At 39.5% G+C, this 21,127-nt stretch overlaps 2 long non-coding RNA genes across 3 annotated transcripts in view; one reads left to right on the top strand and one right to left on the bottom strand.

Moving 5' to 3' along the window:
- The first annotated feature begins 50 nt into the window (after positions 1 to 50).
- On the top strand, positions 51 to 18,314 carry LOC310881218. Of its 2 annotated transcripts, none has more exons than XR_014572208.1 (4): positions 51 to 121; positions 308 to 387; positions 1,903 to 2,057; positions 16,919 to 18,314. It is a non-coding gene; the product is annotated as an uncharacterized lncRNA (long non-coding RNA). The 2 variants fall into 2 exon arrangements; XR_014572209.1 differs by lacking the exon at positions 16,919 to 18,314 and adding an exon at positions 13,678 to 16,034.
- LOC310881220 overlaps positions 13,722 to 21,127 on the bottom strand; it is a 21,254-nt gene continuing 13,848 nt past the window's right edge. The window contains exon 3 of the long non-coding RNA XR_014572211.1: positions 13,722 to 13,856. This is a non-coding gene — a long non-coding RNA (uncharacterized lncRNA). The remainder of the gene's footprint in view (positions 13,857 to 21,127) is intronic.

The raw sequence follows: 21,127 nt of genomic DNA, 5'->3' as shown, positions 1-21,127 counted from the left end.
CTGACCAGCTTCACCTGGGGCCTCCACTCATGCCCTGCCCATGGCTGGGGACTGTATTTAAGCTCAGCTCAGGAGCCATTTGAGCTATTTGTTACTGAAGCTTCTAAGGGGATGTGAAGAGGTCTGTTTATATAAAGTAACTTTTGCTTTTTAGGAGAATTTTGTTTTTGAGGTTCAATTTGTGCTTTCTGTCCTGTATCGCACCAAGTTAGAGGCTTAATACAGTGCTTAAGTGGGGTTGATGAATGTGGGGATTGCTTTGCTTATTTTCATTTAAAGAGAAAGGGTGCTCTGTGCTCTTATTTAGGTCACCATTTTACTTTAGGATGGTCTTGAATAGTAATGACTCTTCCCAATAACGGTGGCTTCTGGAGGATGAGCTTGAGGGTAAGTTCCCTGATGCTGTTTTAACTGTATGTGGGACTACTGGGTGCTTGGTCTTCCTCAGAATTTGCTCTGATTTCACACAATCACAGAATTGTAGGGGTTGGAAGGGAACTTAAGAGATCATCGGGTCCAACACCCCTGCCAAAGCAGATTCCCTAGAGCAGGTTGCCCAGGTAGGCGTCCAGACAGACCTTGAATATCTCCAGAGAAGGAGACTCCACAACCTCCCTGGGCAGCCTGTTCTAGTGCTCCGTCACCCTCACTGTGAAGTTCTTTCGCATGTTGGTGTGGAACTTCCTGTGCTCCATGTTGTGGCCATTGCCCCTTGTCCTGTCCCCACAAACCACTGAAAAGAGGTTGGACAAATCCCACTGTCTGCCACACTTAAGATATTTGTAAACATTGATAAGATCCCCTCTCACTCTTCTTTTCTTGAGGCTGAACAGACCCAGGTCTCTCAGCCTTTCCTTATAGGGGAGATGCTCCAGGCCACGTATCATCTTTGTGGCCCTCTGCTGGACTATTTCCAGAAGAAAAATTGATGCTGTGGCAATGAATTCCTTTGGAGTTAAGATAGAGTGGGAAGATAGAGGGAAGATAGCTAAGAAACTATATGAATTTGGTTTCTTGCAGTGCAAAATGCATAAAAACCATATGGGAGAGCAACAACAAAGCTGAACTGTGCATCTTACACAGTTAAGTGTGTGCAGGGGCATGATGGCAGTGGGACTCCAAGGGTAAATCTAAAACTGTTCCTAAAACATAAGTAAAACTTCTGAACTGCTGATGTCCTGTTAAGTGTAACTTGGACCACATTTGGGGCCCTCTCTGCCTTTCTATGTAGCTAATATAGAGATTTTTTTCCCCATTGTTGTGTACTTCCACAGCACCAGACTTGCTTTTGTGCTTTAATATATTCTGAGTTATTTGCTGAAAAAAAAAATTGCTATTGATCACCATCAAGTTCTGTAAGGAGAGGAACATTGTGCTAAGCCTCCTGGAGGTGATCTGGATTGGAATCTTGAATTTACTTGGCTCAGATGTCATTTCTAAAATAAAATTGTTACTATTTATGTGGAGATATGTATCTATAAATAGGAGGAAAGAGGGGATAACTTCCCTGGCATGTATCCCATGTAAACAACTTGTTAAGCTATGTGACTGTACTGCTCAAATAAATAACAGCCAGTTGCTGCCTGCTTTTGCATGATGTTGAGAATCTCATGGACAATGTAGCTCCCGAATGAGCTTTGGCTGCCTGTGTTAGTGGCTGGATGGGTTAACCAGAAAAGCAATTTGTACAAAGGGACCTTAGGTTCCTGTTGGGTGCTCATCACCAATTGTAGCTGTATCAATACTACATCTTTTTTGATGAAGCTTCATGTACAATTGTATTTGCTTTGGAGAAAAGTATGTATTAATTATATATTAATAAAAATCAGTGCTCTCTAGTTATTTAAGCTTTGGGCTTAAATAAAAATGGGGGCATGAAAGGCTCCTCTTGTCTGCCCCTAGGATCTACTGTGGGATGAGATGGTCCAGCCTAAAGTCATGTGCAAAGCAGAAGGTTGGGTGAAGTCCAGAAAAATGCAATTTGTTGGAACCTTGATAACATTGGGAATACTTGATTTAGAAAACACTGTGAAACTTTACATGCAAGCTTCTTAAAGGTAATATAAAAACATAAAAAATTTAAAAGTGTAGTTGGAGTCACAGGTTGCAAGGATAAGAAAATCAAAGCAATTCTGAGACAAATGTCTGCAGAATCATGAGCAGAAAGAAAAATGAGCATTAACTGTTTTCTCAGGTGGTGCGTGTCAGTCCCAGGTGGGAATCTAGAAAGGGAAGGCTGGAGGGGAAGGGGAAAAAAGTTGATTATAGGCATTCATTTTACTGCAGTACTTGTTGGATGAGATGCAAGGCAATTTTGTAATATTTCAAATGGGTTCAGGCTCTGGGAGAAGGTATTGCTTACAATGAGATGATACCTGTGATTTTTCCGGAAAGAAAGCCCAACTGGTAGCTGTTAATCCTGTAATTTCAGCTATGGGAGCAATTTTACCATGGTTACAATGTGTTTTAAGGTAAATATTTTTATTTATGAAATAATAGTAGGCAAGCTAAAACCGTGGGTAGGGCTGGGAAAGAATTCAAATCATGCTTTAGAGCACAGTGCTTTCTGAGGCAGAGTTAGTTATATATGTGTCATGAGCTGTGGTATTTCTATTTCCCAGTGTTTATTGTAACAGAATTATTCATGAATTTAGATCAGGTCTGAACACAGATTTTTTGACAGAATGATTGTTTTCCCTCTCCCAACCAGGCATGTCACCATTTTCCAAACCAAACCCTTGGAAAAAAGGCATATGTAGTACAGCATTTCATAACTTAATTATTTCTAAAGATTTTTTTTCTGAAAAGCAGTAAGTCTCATTCTCTGGTGTTTGTAACAAGAAAGCTAATTTACTGAATAAGCTACTGGTCAGAGATCAGGTGATGGGGAATCTTGCATGGGGAATGTAAATGTCAGTCTAACTGATGTTCTTCATTATACTTTGCCCCTCCAAACTGTGTGTGTGAGTAGGCCACATGTCTAAACTGCAGCAGCAAAGAAAATTGTGCCTATTTCCACCTAGACCACAGTGAGCATTTGAATCTTCATTACAACTTTTTCTGACAGTGCTGTTTTGCTGCTACTGAGATATGGGTGTTATTGTAGCAACTACTTCCTAAAGGTATGGTTCTTACCTCCATGTAACTTGTGGAAAGATTGTTCAAGAGTAATAGAAACTTCTCAGGATCCAAAGATCTACAAAAGCCACTACCTAATATATAAGTGTTTCAGCCTGCTTTAGCCATGTTTACATTTTTACTGAAGTACCTTGCATTCATATGAAGCACTGTTGTGCTTGGGCTGGCTGGGATGTCATAAATTTGCATTCCTCACAGAGCTGCCTAGTGCCAAGTGTGGTGACACTAAGCACATAATGCTAAATCCTTTTATAGTCCTTGTAATATGTATGAGTAAGTAGGGTGAGAAGAGAAATAAGGCTTTACACTTCACAAATGAGGGGACAAAACTTCATCAAAATTTAATGTTCAGGAAATGACTGGCTATCATCTGTATGAGGTGTACATGGCTAAGTTTTGGTAGTGGCTGCAGGGGTGGTTTCGTGAGGTGAGTCCAGAAACTGCCCCATGTTAGAGAAGAGCCAATTTCAGCTGGCTGCAAAAGGGACCTGCCACTGCCTGGGGCTGAGCCAGTGAGTAATGCTGGCTGTGCCTCTGGGAGCATATTTAAGAAAGAGAGAACTGCTGTGCAACAGCAGCTGGGAGAGGCGGGGGGAGAACCAGCCCTGCAGCCCTGAAGGTCAGTGCAGAAGGAAGGCAGGAGGTGCTCCATGCACTGGAGCAGAAGTTCCCCTGCAGCCTGTGGGGTACCACAGAGGAGCAGAGCAGATTTCCATGGTGCAGCCTGTGGAGGAGGCCGTGGTGGGGTAAGTGATTTGGTGGGAGCTGTCACCTGTGGGGGGACCCATGTGCTCCTGAAGGATGGACCCTGTGGTATGGACCCATATGGGAGCAGTTCCTGAAGAGCTGCGTCCTGCGGGAAGCCCACATAGGATCAGCGTGGGAGGGACCCCATACTGGAGCAGGGGAAGCAGTGACCGTGAAGGAGCAGCAGGGATGCAGTGTTATGGACTGAGTGCAGCCTCTTCTCCCCTGTGCTGCTTGAGGGGAGGAGGTAGAAAAGGGTGAATTGGAGGAAGGTGTTTTTAGCTTCTGTTTAGTTTCTCACTGCTCTAGTCTGTTTGTAATGGGTAATAGGTTATATTAATCTCCCCATGTTGAGTCTGTTTTGCCCATGACGGTAATTGGTGAGGGATCTCCCTGTCCTTATCTCAGCCCTTTAGCCCTTTTCCATCATATTTTCTCCCCCTCTTCCTTTGCGTAGGAAGAGTGAGAGAGCGGTTGTGGTGGAGTTTAGCTGCCCAGCAGGGTGAAACCACCACATCCTACCTTTCTGTATGAGTGCAAGATCTATTCCTTTGACCTTTCCACTTTGCTGATGGAAATGTGCAGATGTGGATGAGCTGGAAGATACTTGGATGCTAGAGGGATGAGCATGGCATAAGAGCCTGTATAACACAGAGTATCACCAAGGTCACACAGTATATAGCAGGGCAGAACCGTTAATCCATGTAGTCTGAGTACCAGTCCTGTGCATTGACTGCAAAGCATCATTCTCTCAGGGAATAAATAAGTACTATAGTCAAATACATCCATGCTAGGCAGAAATAGATGCCTTATTGTGGCTTTGTGCCCAGATTAATGTGTATCGCTCTATCACAGAGCTAAATAGCTTTAGTACAGAGTCACTACTTCTACTGTGCTGCAGCAACGCACAGCATAAACTGTTTTTACCTGCAACTAGCAAGAAATTTCATCTGGTAACGTTATTCCTTATGGGAATTTTGATTTTGTTTTGATTTTGTTTTGAAGTTGTCATTCTAATGTATGTTGAACTCTTCTGTGAGAGACTAGACATCCCAGTGCTTGTGGAGTCAAAGTTAAAAGAAAGAAAAAAAAAAACACCTGAAGATCAAATGTATACAGGAGTAAAGAAGGGATGAGAACACAGAACAGTGACATCTGATATTTGCTTGATTCTGGCGTGTAGTTCTGCACTGCTTCACAGCTTTCTGGGCCTTCCCTCATACTCATTATTAAAGTCAACTAATGTTAGGTACAACAGTAAGAGAAGTGAGGTTACTTTCTCTGTTTTTGTTGAATGTCTTCCAAAATTAGTCATCCCTTGGCATAAATCTGAACAATTTTTATCTTTACATCAGCTCAGAAGTTGTTCTGCGATGCAGAGGTGTTACTTAGTTAAGCCTGTTATTTCCTGCACTGTGATATTGTCCAAAGCATATTAAGTCAGAAAGTCCTTTTGCTTATCCTTTAGTAGGAAGGATTCCTTGTACGGTTGCTGTGCATCCTTTTAGCCCCCTCTGGTGCCTGACTTATGAGGGCACAAGTAACAGCAGTCTGGCTGTTTCGCTTTGTGTGAAGATACTGGTGTGCCCAGAGCAACTAGTACAGTTGGAGAATATTAAAATGACTCAAAGCCAGCTTTGCATAGCCATGATTTTCTTTTGCTTGAGAGAACCTTTCTCTTCCTCTAACTCCTATTCTTGTGTTTTACACTTTGTTAGGATCTACAAAGGAGAGCTTGCTTTGAGTGGATATGAATTCAATGTCAACTTAGGTGGTTCTGAGCCAGTAGCCTCCGTTAGGCCAAATGCAGTAGGATAGGCCCACTTCAGATGTATTTTGGACCTGTTTTATAGGTTCAAAATCATCTGATGAGCTGTGTCTAAAAAGCTGCAAATGACAAACAGTTAATCTAAATTTAACTTCACCCCTCACAAAAGAACTATCCTGAAAAGATGCTAAGAAATTGGATTAGGTTTCCCACTGTTGAAAGCTTGTGAACAGCAGCCTAATGCAGTAAGCCTGATAATGAGGATGGAGTGTGGTGTTAGTGAGGCCTTGACATTAAAGGGGAAAAACAGATGATTCGGAGACAGCTCGTGTTGCAAACAAATGATCTGTATTCAAAAGAAGGCATACAGCAAGCATTAAACTTTAATGGAATAATCTCAGGAGGGAGGTTATTTTCATGCTGCTGAACGTTTTTCTTATTAGCATAACACATGGTCACTTTTGCAACAAGCATAATAATGCTGTTAATCATCCAGTTCTGTGTAAAGGTTAAGTCTCCTTGGAAGTGTAGTCAAATAAGCTAGTTTACTCTCTATTTTGAAAAGCAGCTACCTTTGCAAAGAGGGCTTATTTGAGTTCTAGCCACTACTTTGCTGCTACTGGAACCTATGCTTTAAATATTCAGAAGAAAAAGGTAATGCTAATGTTTTGTCTTCTCTATTTTTGGAGATCACGCTTCTTTATGAATTACCTGTATTTACTCATCTTAATGTGTTCCTTGTGAGACAAGTGGCATTCTTGTTCTGCATGAAATGTGTAGAGGGATTTGGTCCTAAAATCTCAGGGAGGTGCCAGATTCCTTAGTTTCTAGGAATTCTTATGTTCTGGGGTGATCAGTGGTTGCAGGCATGGGATTCTTAAAGATGTCTACAAGTTGGGACTTCTGAATGTTTTTAAGCCTCAGTGGTTGCGGATGTTGCATTGACTGGTTATAACTTCACTGGGAACAGGTCGTGGATTGTGCTGGGAGGTGAGCTAATGGGAGCATCAAGTAATGAGCAGAAAGGACAGTTACCTCTGGGAGCTTTTTCCCTGTCTGTGCTGCCTCAGCTGTGCTGCCATGCTCATTTTTGAGACAGGTTTGGAAGGCTTAGTATGGACTGCCATATGGATGGTTTGCATCACAGAACTGGAATGCTGCTGTTAGTAAGTTCTGTAAGGAACTGGTGAGCACTGAAGCTGTAATTACCGCAGGCCGAAAATTGCTGAAGATCCGTAATACGTGCTAGCTGTTATCTGGGTCCTAGATGAAACCTCTCTACGTTCATTATGTACTGCAGTGAAGAATAGTCTTTGCTCACTCTATGATCCTTCCCTATTTTCTTCAGGGTTTTTAGAAGAATTTGATATGATAGCTAGAGGCAGTGAGTTGCTGCAGTCTATGCTTTGTACTTGGTCCAGCATTTGCTTTTTATCTATTCATATGCTTGCTGTTGCAAACAGCATGTTTGTTTTCATACAGGACTTGTGCCTAGCTCTACTTCCCTCACTCCTGCACTAGTAAATACTTTTTAGTAACTATTACAACAAAGTACAGTTCTACAAACATGGATGTATACACAATAGTCACAAACTGTATGCAATTATAAGCTTCATTTCCTGCTCATTTTCTTAATGCAAACATTGGGTTGTTTTTAAAGAAACAAGTACTTTAATGGTGATCTCAGGTTTGCAGTGAGATCATTGTTTTCTCATATTAGTGTCTGTTGTTCAAGCCTGCCATAGGCTTATTCCAAAAATGTGTGAAGACTTACTGCAGCAGGAAGCTGGGCACTCCAGTGATAAGAACAGCAGCTTAAACAGTTTCTAGGGACTGTTGCAGATCTTGGATGAAATCAGACAAATGTGTTGAGCCTCTGATCTGTGAAATGGTTTCTATGTCCTCATCATGGAAGGATGGAATTTCCAGGACTGATCCTGCCAGGTCTTGATTTCTTCAGCTTCTGCTGAGTTTCCTCACTCTGAAACACTTGGTCACTCAAGGAATCACAGAATCATCTAGGTTGGAAGAGACCTCCAAGATCATCTAGTCCAACCTCTGGCCTACCACTACCAAGTCCTCCACTAAACTGTATCACTGAGCTCTACATCTAAATGTCTTTTAAAGACCTCCAGGGATGGTGACTCAACCCCTTGCCTGGGCAGCCTATTCCAATGCCTAACAACCCTTTCAGTAAAGAAGTTCTTCCTAATATCCAACCTAAACCTCCCCTGGCACAACTTTAGCCCGTTCCCCCTCGTCCTGTCACCAGGCACGTGGGAGAATAGACCAACCCCCACCTCGCTACAGCCTCCTTTAAGGTACCTGTAGAGTGCGATAAGGTCACCCCTGAGCCTCCTCTTCTCCAGACTAAACAACCCCAGCTCCCTCAGCCGCTCCTCGTAAGACTTGTTCTCCAGACCCCTCACCAGCTTCGTTGCCCTTCTCTGAACTCTCCTGAGCACCTCCATGTCCTTCTTGTAGCAAGGGGCCCAAAACTGAACACAGTACTTGAGGGAGAAGCCTAGGACCTTAGTGGTCGATAATCAGCAGGAAGTCATGTACAGAACACGCCATTCCTATTCAGTATTTTGCAAACATTAACATACATGTGTTTGCTGCGAATGTAGGCCATGACTATTATTTATGGATGAGTTAATTTATGAATTCCCTGAAATATGGCTGGTTGTATTGTATTAGGAGTTCAGGTTTTGCATGTAGAAAAGAACCCGATGATTTCAAATATGCATCAGTAGAACCTATGCTCCTAACTTCAGAGTTTTCATAAATTCTATGTAGGAAGTCTATTTTCCATCCTCCCCTCAACACTAAATCAAGGTTAAACTCTCAGTGTACAGGGTTGTATCCTGAAGTGGTAAAAACTTTATGGTCAAAATGTTGCAATTTTCTAATGAACCTTACTATGGTAAGTTTTATCCTTTAAAGCTCTAGTATTTGGACTATTTGGAGTGTTTAAATTATTTATAAGAAATTAATTTCTACTCTTTGCAGTAGAGATGCAAGGTCTTGCATAACAGAACCTGAGTGCACACTTGAAATGAGTTTTTACATTTATAAGTACATTTTTGTAGCTAACACTGTGATGGACTAAAATCTTGCCAGTAATGCAGAGTCACTTTGAGGACTTGGGACTTGAGGCCAAAAATCTGTCATGGTATGTATAACCCACATTGAACATGCAAGTGCAGAGTGCTTAGCGTCTAGAACAGGAAAGTCTTTTGTTTCTGTGTAAAACCTCAGGCTTAAAACACTGAAAATGCTAAGTAATGTCAGTGTTCAGTGTTTTCCTCAGTTATTATAGTATCTCTTTTATTGGTAGGTATGAACTGAAGCTGTTGAAAGCTATGGAACACTTTATATCAATCATTTCAATGGAGCCATTCAGAACAGTGGAAGCAAATTATGAATATAATAGCTAAAGATTTCTGAAATGTCAACCCTGCAGTTTGTCATTCATAGAAGTTAAATTTATATTCACTCCACCCTTAGCTACTCGCAAACTGATTGTGATGAGCTAAATATCTTCTTAGCTTAAGACCAAGCATCTCTAGTTGTAAAGATTAGATGTTTTGTACTGTTAACACTTAAGCTCTTTCTAAGAAAGAGATGATTACTAGACCTTGGTTCCTTGCTCAGTTTACTTCTGTTATTCCTGCTCAGGCCTTGAACAATTGTTGTTTATTGTGTCATTAAAGACTCAGCAAAAATTGAACGGAGATAAAAATAAATCTCTATAGACTATAGGGAGATTACTAACAATGCTTAGACTTTTGATTTTTAATTGGAGACAATGCCAAACATTACTTGCAGTGTGCAAAGTCTGTTTTGTTACAAATGCCAGCTAGCATAGAAGAAATTTAAAACATTTACAAGCAGTAAGAGTATCATCAAAAATCACCTACTCTATCAAGTATGTAGTCTAAAAAAGTGAATGTATGTCAGCCAATCTTGACTTCAATGGTGTGTATTTTTCTGCCAATCTTTCAATGGCTCTCCTGATGGAAACAGGTGAATCTTTGCAATTTGTCTTTCCAAATTAAGATAGGCAAAGCATTTATCTAATCCTGTTTTGTTTGTATTCTGGGACTCAGCAGGACTGCATAATTTCACAGGACTTTTCTAGTTTTTTGATTTATGTGCTGATCCTCCAGATCACTAATTTGTCTGATGTCAGTAGTGGAGGTAATTACAATGTGTGTTACCTGTGTAGCCTATGGGAAACATGCTGAGCAACTCACAGTTGACTTTCATTTATATGCATATTGACCTTTTTGTAAGAAAGGAAATAACCTGTCTAGGGTTGTACTATGTGTTGTAGTGATATCAGCTCAAACAAAACCCCAAGGTTGTTGCCTGAGTACCTGTTTGATTACTGCAGCTACCAATCTATAAACATTAAAGTATGGATATGTGAAGGAGGTGTTTGAAATTGGTTTTCATGGTTCAAGATGTCAGATGTAAAAGAATTGGCCTTCCATAGTGGCTTTGCACACTACTCAAATATATACGTTAGCTCAATAATGTGTTACCATTGTAATATTTTTGTAGAGTAATTACAGGTAGCAAAAAAAAGTTACCATCTATCCAAGATTCAAGGCTTTTCATTATTGGAACAAGTTTCAGTGCATTTTCCTGGATTAGAATACTGAATCCCCTTGCAGGTAAGCTCTGTATTACTATGCTATGTCATCTTAGCTCTTTATCCTCCCACTAGATAACTTCTGGACATACCTTGTTGTTAACAGGTTCTTGAAGCTATAAACAGGGGATGATTTATCTTGTAATGAATCCAGTACAAGGGCTCTCAGTGTTTTGAGTGGGGATTAGAAAAATCATACCATGTTTGTTCTTTTGTTCACCATTAGTCCACTAATTAGATAGTGAATGTATCACAACTAATGTTGGTGAGATTCTGAATTTATATGTACCAGGCATTTCTTACCACTGTTCAATTAATTTTCAGCTATTTTGAAGATGAAAATGCTGATTAAAATGTCATCTAGTGTATGTCTTTGATTAATGAACATTTCTACCTTTGTCCTGGTTCTTACACATCAGCAAAAAAACTGAGAACTTTTAATTCAGAACTGGACTGAGCCTATATATTTTTCTTTAATAATACTTAATATTTATACTTCACTTAGAACATAAGGTAAAATTATATAAGCTTTTTATTCGCTCAAATATTGCTAACAAAATTAAGTACATTTTGGCACTTGGAAATGGTAGGCAAGTTTGTCCAAATTGCACTTTTATTGGAATAAGCCATTACTTGTGTTAAAAGTATGGTTGAAATATAACAGCTCTTTTTCCAGGAATTATCTAGCATTATCTAAATGTCTGTTATACAATGTTTTCTATTGCATGAAATGATCCCGGTTATCACAGGTGAATATTTTAATTGCTTCTAACTTAGAGGTATGGTTCAGTTTTTAAGTCAGCTGTAAAACTGCAATTAATTTCAAAGGGGTTCTGAAACAAATAAGTCAAGTCAGCCTATCTGGCTGACTTATGGCTGTCTCTGGTCAGTAATACCACAGTAAAAAAGACAGCTATGTACCACTTATAGCTAAGTTCATTTTCCCTTGACATTATGAATGCAAATGCATGACACGTTGGGGTGTGTAGTGATAATCTTTGCCTATTTATTCTACAGCAACTGCTGAGTAAAGGAAACAGAAGAGGGAGTAGGCAAACATTTATTTCAGACCTCAGTCCTGAACCGATTTCCTTGTTAAATAGTTATTGTTATGACTAAGGAATAGAGTCCTAACATGGAGTGGAGAGAAATCAAGTGTTGTACTCCTGTATGGAAGGCACTAGTTCAAAGCTAGGGATAAAAGTTACAAAAGAAGTAGAAAGGCCAAGAGAAGGACTTGCTAAGGCAAAAATTGATGAAAAGGTGATAAAGATCTTCAGAATAAATATTTCAAACTACAATCCCTATAGATTTTAGGGAGCCTGTGAGTTAAGGGACAGTAGTACTTGACAGATGCACACTCCCTGTTTAGGAAAGAAACAGGCCACAAGTGATTGAAATGTATAACTCCCCCTGGAGTTATATCTCTTTCAATAATGCATGTGAATGTGTAACTTCTCAAGGGAGTTTGGGGGTAATGGGTTCATCAGTAACTCTTTCTGACTAATGGATAAATCTAGAACTGGTTTTGTATTGTGAGGTGAGTCCCTGCACCCTATTTATGGTGCAAGTTGCCTAATTAGCAGTCAGGAAGAAAGAGTCCTGGCTGGTGCAAGGCAACAGTTCAGTTTTCCAGGTCTGGTGTGTAGGTAACTTGTGGGTTAAGAATGAGCACACATGCTATTACACCACTGTATTGACACATGTTGCTTACTGTTTTCCTGGCTTCCTGTGCTTCTTAGTTGTAGTCTAGATCACCTTGATCTGAATTAAATGTGATAAAAAGTTATTCCAGAGCATGACTGGGTCAGCAAAAGACAGCAGAGAAAGAGTTCAAGTCCATCTCTTGTATTCTCATTACTGCTGAAAAAGGGCTTTGTGTAGCTGTTAGTCATGGGATTCTTACAGTACAGTAGGATTGGCCCTGCAGTGATTGCAGAGGATTGTGCTGATGGGGACCATCCAAGACTTTGGCTAGAATTGTAATAGTTTCCGTCCATTCTCTTGAAGTATTCCCATATTTTCTGTTGTAATTTTCCTTACCAGACATGAAAGTTTAGGCAAGAGTCCTCTCAAGCTTAGTATGTTCTGTAATTCCAAGCAAGCTGATACTCTCTGGCTCAGTTTATCTGGTAGTTAAAATGGATTTGTTAATGCCTACAAAACATTTGGTGATTATTAGGATTAATTACATTATTATTAGTCTTGCTTTTCTGTCAGGTTAGGGAGTGAGCTTCCCTGAAGCTCCCAATTGCAATGCTGATTTTTTTGCTGATTGGCAAAAACTGTTCTACTTCAGGAGAGTTGGCTTTAGAGCCAATTCCCTGATGCAATCTTAATTATTTTTATGATGCACTTAGTTCCTGGTACACTGCAGGACTCAGACAGCAGCAGAGGATGTCCCTGTGCTCGTTCTCATACTCCCTCTGCACTTTGCTTTGAGATCCTCTGCTTTGGCTCTTCTAAGGATGAGTGACACCATGTGTAATATGTTATCTTCTTGAGGGTCTCTTGCAACTTCTGACAAGCTTCATTCAAACTTCTAAATACAACCAGCATCTTGTGTAGCTTTTGCCTAAGGCAGACATGTTTACCCATGCTTAGGTTTCCTTCTGCTGTTTCTGCTATACCATTTTGTGGGGATGTGTAATTCTTTCCTACAGGTAACAGCCAAAATATAAGACAGTGTTTACGTTGTTTCCTTTTTTTCCTTGTTTTTATTAATGCCACTTATAGTTTTACAAATGAAATTGCATAAAGAATGTAAGCTACATCTCACTGGTCTCTTTTTTTATTAATATTACAAAATGTGTTGAGAACTGTTAAATTCTGGAGGAAAAGCAATGCCCTGCTTACTTGTCGGTCTATCCTCAATTTTGTTAAAATGATACGACTTTCAAGAATTGCAGGAAGAACCTGCATATAGGACTACTACATTTTACAGTGTAAAATAGTTTGGTCTCAGTTGTCCTGGCCACTAATTCTATTGTCTCTGTACATACTACTGAAACCTTCAAAGGCATTTAGTTTTTTGTTTACTATTTACTATTTTTATATAAATTCTAACAATCATACATTTGATTCTTTTTGATTGATATTGCACTTAGTTCTGGGAAATTTCTTTCATGCAGTGATATCTTTTTAACTGAATAAATAGGAAATCGGATCATGTGAGCTGAATGTGGGATTGCCTAAATACTGGTGCATATTATTGTTATGACTTGGGAATGTGCAGCAGAGTATGTAAAGACCAGCTGGTATCACAGCTGCTAGATTTAATTTTCTATTTATTCATGACACCTGCAAATCAAGGTGAGACACATAATGAAGTGACAACATTCCAAAACTGTTTTTGTCTCTGCAGATCAACTCCTTCTAGACAATGCTCTGGGACTTACCATACCAGTACTTTAGCATTGCTTGAAAGCTTCTGACTATGATATCATGGTATTCCCAGAATATGCAGTGGATTCTTGAATATAAATACGCTGTTCATCCTCAAACATCTTCCCCCTCAGATCTGTTGTGATTGAGCTGTGTTGTCTAAGAGCCAAATGGGAGATGGAACAAAGGAAATAATTGTCTTTTTATAAATCTCTATAGAACTACTAAAAAGCCTTTGTAGCTTTTCTGTTACTCTGTGATCTTATTCATGACACTTGGAAAACAATGATAGATTATAAATTCATACATAGGTTAAAACCGGAAGCGTTTGGACAGACTTGACAAATCCCTTCTATATGTCCTGCATAAGCATATACAGCTGAAAACAAAATGAGAAAATCTGAAGTTTACAACACTTGATATGGGTATGCTTATCTTTACATGGAAAATCACCTTATCTGTAGTGAATTGAAGTTGAATGTGCTCTAGTATCAAAACAAGGGATTGCTTGGTACTGCTTCTTAAAAGGGCAGAAAGTTCTTCATTGAAACAGGAGACTGACAGTGAGTTCAAGGCAGTACTTATCTCCTTTCCTGCATCATCTGAAAACACAACTTATATCTTCAGTGCTGCGGTTGAACTCACAGATTCACAGATTCACAGATTTCTCTAGGTTGGAAGAGACCTCAAGATTGAGTCCAACCTCCGGCCCAACACTAAGTACTCCACTAAACCATATCCCTAAGCTCTACATCTAAACTCAAAAGGCTTCTTCAGAAAATAGTCTTCCCTTGGATGTCAGCAGGAAAGCATCAGAGCCTTATCTACCAGAATTCTAGATGCAATGTTTGCCCTGATGTACATGAGCTCTTTGACAGGAAATCACCTGGCAGCATTAAAAATGTTAGGTGTATCCACTTTTCTCTATTGCTCTAATGCAGTTCCTTGCTGTAACAGTATGCATTGTAACATACACAAAGGAGGACACATTTTCTACATTGAGCGCAATAATGTACAGGGTCTGGCTGGGATGGAGTGAACTTGCCCTGCAGCAGCCCATACAGTGCTGTGCTCTGCACTTGCAGGTAGAACAGCAGTGGTATCGGTACTGGCAAAGCACCAAGCCCCCCTTCAATCCACTCCAGAGCCAGCAGGCTGGGGGTGGGCAAGAGGTGGGGAGGGGACATCATCAGGGAAGCTGACCTAAATCAACCAAAGGGATATCCCATGCCATGTGGTGTCACACTCAGCAATAAAAGGTGGGGGGGAAAGGGGAATCTCGTTATGAAGAATCTGTCCTTTCAAACTGCTATGCATATTGAAGCCCTGCTTCCTAAGAGGTGGCCAGACATTGCTTGTTGATGGGAAGTAGAGAATTTTTTCCTGTGCTTCTGTATGGCCTTTGCTTGCTTTTTCTCCCTCTTCCTTTTTCCCTTTAATTAAATTATCCTTATCTCAACCTGTGAGCCTTTATTCTTTCCAGAATACTCTTTTCTTCCCCTCTTTGATGGAGGAGGAGGACCTAGAGAGTGGTTGTAGTGTTTAGTGGCCCAGCAAGGTAAAACCACCACGAAGAGGAAGGATTGCATTCGATACAAGTGAATTGCCTACATGACCTCTAATAAAGACATCGGTGTTAGGGTTCTGCTCTAGGTTCTTACAGGATTGTCACAGGATTATCTGCAACCACCAGTTGTATTAAGATGCATATAAACACAGACTAAACACAAGCCGTTCTAAACCACAGCTTAGATGGGAACTGCTGATTTGGGTTGAAAAGCTGAATTCATTTGCAGATTGTCATTTCTGTGCCCACTTCAGACTAAAGAGTGTTTAGAGCTGAGTCTTTCCTTTGAAGTGTTGAGAATAAAAATCAAATGCAGAAACTGCAATATATGATGATGAGATACAGCTCTAATAACATAGTCTAAGAGCTATCATGGTAGAACAGGTGATACGTTTTAATGAAAGGCTTCAATTTATAGAACAAAAACCAAGAACAGCTCTTCTCTTAGACAACTGAAGTTCAATATTTAAAAAATACAGCATTAGCTAGGGTGATGTACTCAAATGCTGCAGCTCCTGTTTATTTAAATGTATAGGATTAGGGTGATAATTTAGATATGTCTGCTATATTGATAGGCCTTTACAGGTAATGCTTAATGTATCATGTCTGAACCTGTGAAATCTGCCCGCTAGGGTAGGTGCTAAGAACTGCAAAATCTGGTTATGAGTGTTTGAAAAATATTGCCAGGTTTTTAAATTTAAAATAAATGTTTGGAAAGCCTGGTCTAAAGGTGGCTTACTGTTAACTGGAACTACATCTTAATGCCTTGAGTGAAAAAATAATCAGGTTCAATGGGTAAAGCAATAAGCTTAAAGCAGATTTACCAGAAGCCTTAGATAAGGAACTTGCTGTCAGTAAGTGTAAGCAAACATTCATTTCTGAGGGTATGGAAGCACGTAACAGGGGTAGAAGTCACCTCATGTTTTACATTTGTTTCTAAATACTTCATACTCTGTAGAAGGGCAGCATTTAGTTTCCTCTGAAATTGAGACTATGTTATCTTATTTCTAATATAAACAAGAGTTAGGCCTGGATTTACAGCTTTCAGTCTGTATTAACAGAAGAGGTAACTGAAGAAATGTATATTTTTTAAAGACAGGTAATTGAGATTGCTTTTCTTACAATTTTCTCTTATCCTGTTGCAGCCTTGCCTATTTAGATTCCTTGCTCCTTGTGGCAGGGACAGTTTTGTGTTGTTCACAGACCCCCATGCACAGTTGAGTGCCATACTGGAAAGATGCAAGCAAGGCTGAGAAGCACAGATTTACTGACTACTGCTCTAATGACTCAGTCACAAGAACAAGAATTCTTGCATAACATCCCAATGTGATATTGTGCTTTGCAAGCACTGTTTTCTAGTGATCTTTTGAAATTAGAAAGAATGATGTGGTAGACTCTTGGGAAACTTCCAATTATGGAGCTGTAACTCTAAGACTGAACACATGAATCAGACCAATGTATTTGACAGTTCTTGCACTTTTATAAAGGACCCAAGACCTGGAATGGTGACCAAAATATAGTTCTGTAGTCCCAAAGCTGGGAAACTGTGTGCTTATTGGTGTGGTGCACCGGGCACGAACCTAGGGACAAGTTCTCTAACGCTTTCATTGCAGTTTTGTTTGGCAATTTATCTGTTTTTTTTTTCTTTTCTCAGACTTTTGGATTTGATGCCAGCATCTGCCACTGATTGTTCTGTGTGGAGGACAGAGGCCCTGGAATTGTTCAGGCAGTCCCTTATCATGGTACAGAAAGCAGAGGGAGGTCTGTGGGCTTTGGGCTGTCCTGATTCATCCTGAGGAAAACCTGGCACAGAAGAGAGTCCTCTTACAGAAAACTGCCTGCTGCCACAAGTGGGGAGCCTAGCAATAACAGAGGCTTCTAAAACTCAATTCTGATAAGATCACTTGCAGGAAAACATACTTTTCTTGGCTTCAGTGCAAGATTCATGTTAGAACCTTGTAATCTGAAGTTTAGAAATCAATAGGTATTTTAGAAGAAATAATACAGCCTTCCTTAGAGACAACTGTATATATATATTGGTGTATATATATCTATATCTATATATTGGTCTACTATTTCGTGCTTAAACCAGAATGCTACAGTGTTTTCTACTATACTCTAAGGAGACTTACGCTGTGTTTACTGTATTTATAATTCTTTTTTTCTGGACTGTACTTCTAAAATGTTGTTCCAGATTAGCTGGTTCCTACAGCCTCAATATTATGTGTTGTCAATTGGCAATGAGATGCATTTCCTGGAAAGTAGCAGTTTTAGCTGATAAGTAATATAGGCTGTATTTGCAAGATGTCTTAAACCACTACTGTCCAAACAATATACCCACATCAAAATCTTTATTTTAGACTGTTTAGTTAGTTGCAAACTGTAATACACTAAGTTTATGATGTTACTTTCTTAGGTCCTTGTGCTAGTGCTTGCTCTTCAGTATGGGGTTTCAGTGATGCAGGTCAGTAAACACATCACTGTTTCGTTGGGACTGAGTACTTGTGAGGTGCCATACAAAAAATGTTCAGCTACAGATGCACTGAAATCTAAGGCTGTAGTTAACAGTGTATTGCATGTTCAGGCATGGAGGACACTCATTCCCTGCAATTTTCAGCTAGGAAAAGACAAAGTATTTCAAAGCACGTCCAATGCAGTTAGTATGTCTAAGGCATAATATCAATCCAAGAGGACTGCAGAGGACTTCACAAGCTGATGTACTTACTATACAGAAGATAGTATATCAAAATAGTAACTCTTTATGTAGAAATGAAAATGTCCTTCATGATTAGCACATGGAGAAGATATCTTTCCTTCTGAAGAGATCTGAAGCAGGATAAAAAGTACAGGAGTTTCACTACTACAGCCAATTTAATTTGTAGTGACATTCATATTTAACAAATGATGATAGTTGGAATAATTTGATAGATTTACATTGGTATGAGTAATTCCTGTACTCGGAAAGTTTTCTTGGATACAGTGCTTTAACTTAAGCACACTCGGCCACTGTAATTGTGTTGTAATAATTAAAGTAGCAAAACTGAAGTTAAGTACTTGAGCACTTAAAGCTAATTGGAAATTTCCTTTTGATTCTGTTGGAAACAATTTTACTTTTTTAATCACTTGACCTGAATTTTCCAATTGGAAGTCCTGGCAGCTGCAGTTAATTGCAGCCCTTGGGTTGGTACACACTGGGGGGCTCACACAGGCTTCAGAGGCAGAAACTGGTAAGAATTGCTGGGTTTTGACTTGCATTGGTACAGAGAAGTGGATGGTATTTCTGGGTGTTATTGGTGTACAAATAATAATCCATTCTGAAATTAAATGCATTGCCTGAGTTGTAGAGTTCTTAACACCAGGTTTTGGGCAAAAGGTATACTTACTGATGGAAGAAGAAATGTTGGAGTGACTTGACAGAGGGAGGTTCTGTTTGGTGAAGTTGATTGGTTTAAAAAATAAAAAATAAAAGGCAAAGATAGCCACTGGCAAAGGAAAAAAAAAAAAAAAACAACTTGAGGCCGGTATGTTTTACTGAGCACAAGCAGGTATGTAAAGAAGTTTGAAAACTACAGTCTTGGTTTAAACAGCTCTCATGGAGAGACCCCCAGGGTAAGGAAAATGAAGCAATTAACTGCTGAAAGTACAGGATTAATGAGGTAGGCACACAGACTGAAGTAATATAACTGAGGGTCTCATCTACTCCATGAATGTACAGGAGGGAGTGTTCAGGAATACTTCAAAAGCTGTTCCAGAGCATACAGTTGATTCATAATCCTTTCTTACAAGTATTTGTACCATATCCTGTATCAGGCTTGCTCAGAATCATTCATTTCTGGGACAGAAGTTTGTCCTGTATCAGATTAAAATGGCATATTTTAGCTAGCTTCCTTATTTCAAAATATATCAGGATCACAAAAGAGCAGGAGTTCCTCTGTTTATACTCACTGACTATTCTCTCTTGCCCTTGCAGAGTGGTATTTTTATGGCTTGATTTCTACCAAAAATGCTCTTCAAATGTGCAGCCATCTCTTTTTCTGCTCAATAGCCAACCCGTTTGCTAGAGCTAACAAACACTAGGCTTCCCACACCAGTCTCACTTTTTCTGCCTTGGTAAACTTGTGATCTTGCATGGAAATTCAGTCAGAAATTCATCTGACCTGAAAGCTTTGTTATTGAATTAAGATGACCACAAATGCAAATGTCTGTGGATCCAAACTAATTTGGTTTTGTAGTGAAATATTGACATCTTAATGTATTTTCCATACCTTTTAATGAAAGGATAGCAGACATCTGTCTGACTCAACACAGATCAGAGTCAGGTTGCTATATAATTTATAGTAAGCATATGCATTGTTCAGGTACGCTCCTGACAGTATGATGCCTCAGGCTCAGTCAGTATAGATACTAGAAGTCATTAATACTAAGGCAAATCCTTTGATTTGTCATTGCACAGTCACCTGTATAAATAATACAATGGGATTTTTGACTAGCTAGTGAGAAAGACCAAAGCAAATCTTTGAGTGGTGAGATTTTTTTATGGTTTCTTTTTGCTTTGGATTTTGAAAGTCACCCAGTGATTCATGAGCATCACCGATTGCTGAATTTCGAAAAGCACTATTACTTTTTTTGCATGTAATGGCTCCATAAACCATCACACTTTCCTTAATCCTGTTAGGTGTAAGAGCAAGGAGTGATCTGTTGTATATTTGCATACAATGTTATGTATTATATAGAAAACTATGCTGTAGTTGCTTCAACTGGTCTTGTCTGGGAATGCATCTGTGCTATTCTGCAACAGTGACAATACTGAAACAAATGGGGCCTAAGGGCCTGCTGCAGGCACAGTCTCAGAGGACGTAAGAAGGTGGAAGATGCTCTTTATTGACACTATTAGAATGCCAAACTGGGAAAACAGATGCCTTTGTGAAGCAGCTGTCTGACCAGCTCCAGGATTTAAATGCAGACTCAGAAAGCATGCAAAGGCATGAAAGGGGATTTGTAAAGGATACAGAAAATCAAATGAGAACAATTAAAAATAATAATAATAATAATACACACAACATAACAAGATAATACTAAAGTTGACTGATGATACTAAAATAAGTGGCCTGCAGAGGCTCGTTCACCCATTTTAGAACCAAAAAAATAAAACCATCTTCTTTCTGTTTTCAACCTGTCCTTTTCATCAGCCTCTAAAACTTTCTGAGCTCTTTTCATATTACATGAGAGAAGTTCTGCTGAGCAGGTCTGTTCTCTGGCAGTTCTTTTAGCCTACGTTGAAGCTGATTGCACAGCTGTAATAGCAGTAGGTTTTCTATCAGTCTTCTCCTGCTGCTAGAGAGTGTGTCATTTTATTGCCTCTTTGATGAATCTCAACAACTTTAATTGATTTTTAAAAATAGAAGTGACAAAAATAGGATAAAAACAAACATATTCCCCATGACTGTTCCTGTATAGCATATCATAATTGACTTTCAGAGCAGCCAGCACCAATGATGATAGAAGCAGTTCCAACAGCACATTCTGTGTTGGAGCCCACTTTTGCAGCATGAGCAGTTTAATAAACGGTGAGATGCTCTTTGTTATTCAGCCACAAAGAGCTTGACCTGGCGAGGGAAATGGGTTTGCAGTTGGTAAAATCTGGAAGATCGATTTTCATTTCTTCTTTTAACTGCTGAAACTACTGCGGTCCTTACAAATCAGAGTGTGTTTCAGTCTGAGGGGGCTGTAGGTGGACTTTAAATTTCTGAGTTTCCTAGCCAAAAGTGATGTAGAATCATGGTTGAGGGTTAAGATTGGTCAGCCTTTTTGCTATCAGCAAAAGAAATAGCTGATAAATGGCTTTCTAGCCTTTCTCTAGCAT

This window comes from Anser anser, assembly GCF_964211835.1.
Source record: "Anser anser genome assembly, chromosome: 14".
Classification (NCBI taxonomy): Eukaryota; Metazoa; Chordata; class Aves; order Anseriformes; family Anatidae; genus Anser; species Anser anser.
Note: the sequence above shows the minus strand (reverse complement) of the source record. Positions and strands in the feature narration are given on the sequence as shown.